This window comes from Schistocerca piceifrons, chromosome 9 (assembly GCF_021461385.2).
Source record: "Schistocerca piceifrons isolate TAMUIC-IGC-003096 chromosome 9, iqSchPice1.1, whole genome shotgun sequence".
Classification (NCBI taxonomy): Eukaryota; Metazoa; Arthropoda; class Insecta; order Orthoptera; family Acrididae; genus Schistocerca; species Schistocerca piceifrons.
This window is the reverse complement of record NC_060146.1, coordinates 123,001,878-123,003,686: the sequence shown is the minus strand read 5'-3', so window position 1 is coordinate 123,003,686 and position 1,809 is coordinate 123,001,878.

The window sequence follows — 1,809 nt, the reverse complement described above, 5'->3', positions numbered from 1 at the left end:
GCCATCATGTCGTCTCTGGTTACCAGCAAAGGACACATGGAACCCCAAGTGAATGTCACACAGGCCGGCCGGTGTGGCCGTGCGGTTCTAGGCGCTTCAGTCTGGAACCGCATGACTGCTACGGTCGCTGGTTCGAATCCTGCCTCGGGCATGTATGTGTGTGATGTCCTTAGGTTAGGTTTAAGTAGTTCTAAGTTCTAGGGGACTGATGACCTCAGATGTTAAGTCCCACAGTGCTCAGAGCCATTTGAACCAGAGTCACCCATACCATGATACTCACCCCACTGGCCTACATCACTGCCTCGGTTCATTTCTTCAGCAGCGATTCGGTTACATTCTGGTGTAACAAGAAATATGTATCATCCGACGTTCCATTGCTCACGGTCCGATCTCGATTATCCCGAGCTTACTGAATCTGTAGCTAACGATTTCCGCGTCCACATGTGAACATGCCGGGGCTGTCTTCTGCGGACGTGTGCTGGACGGTCTTCTCTGAAGCGGTTGGGTCTTCACCGGCACTGAAGTTTTGTCGCTAGATCTGAAAGACATCGATGCAAATACTGCTTTACGTAGTGAACAAAGCCTTCTCCGTCCAGATTCTGTGATGAGACGGGAACGTTCAAAATCCAACCGCCGACTCGTATTTCCACCATCTATCACCCACTTTTCATAGATGATCGTGACACTAATACATGGAGATCAGGCCAGTTTCTCCGTTCAAGTGGCTATGTCAGTGCTTTTCCTTATTTTCGGCCCTAGAAATGATTTCCCAGTCGTCCCTGCTCTATTAAATATGGAGTGTAATTAAATTGAAACTTCCTGGCAGATTAAAACTGTGTGCCGGACCGGGACTCGAACTCGGGACCTTTTTCTTTCGGGGGCAAGTGCTCTACCATCTGAGCTGCCAGGAAGTTTCATATCAGCGCACACTCCGATGCAAAGTGAAAAACTCATTTTAATTAAATTCCTTTTACAGACGTAGTGGGGACTAAAAGGTTAAGTTCTCTACCACGCGATATTCAATCTCGCAGTGGCCAGTAGTCTGTTATACATACGAGACGGTCGTTTTCTTTTTATGCCCTTCCTTGACATCAAACATTTCTGTTCTTGTTCGTTGTTGAGGTCCTTAATCGGAAGACTTGTTTTATGCAGCTCCCCACACTAGTCTAGCTTGTTCAAGCCTCTTCATCTCCGAATAACACCCACAAAGCCTGCATCCATTTCAACCTACCTAATTTATGCATTCTTTGTCCGTCCTCCATAATTTTTACCCCTCACACTGTTCCCAAGTTAGCAATCCCTTCAAGCCTCTGAATGGACCGTGTAAACTGATACCTTGATCAGATCAATATCCTATAAATTACTTTTTCTCGCGATTCGGTTCAGTCATACGATTTCTGTAGCATTTCATTTGAAAAGCTTCAGTCCGCTTATTATCTTAACTGCTTATCGACAACGTTTCTCTCCCAAACCAAAATACACTTCTTACAAATGTCTTTAGATCATAATTCCAACGGCTTAAATGTTTATTAAATGTCAACAGATACCTCTCTTTCGGAAATGCCATTCGTTCATGTTATAAACTTTTCCAAGACGCTATCCATTGTATCTAGCAGCTCTTCCAAGTCCTATTGTATTTACCAGTACCTCAGGTACTCAACACAAGTGAAGGGAGTCCACTGCCAAAGAATTAGATTCGCATAGGAAAGTGACTTTTTTGTTCGCCTATCATGGTCACATCAAAACGCGAAATAACTAGAGCACTATTATTTTAGTAAATGATTGTTCTTCTTCCTCGGGTGGTGTTAG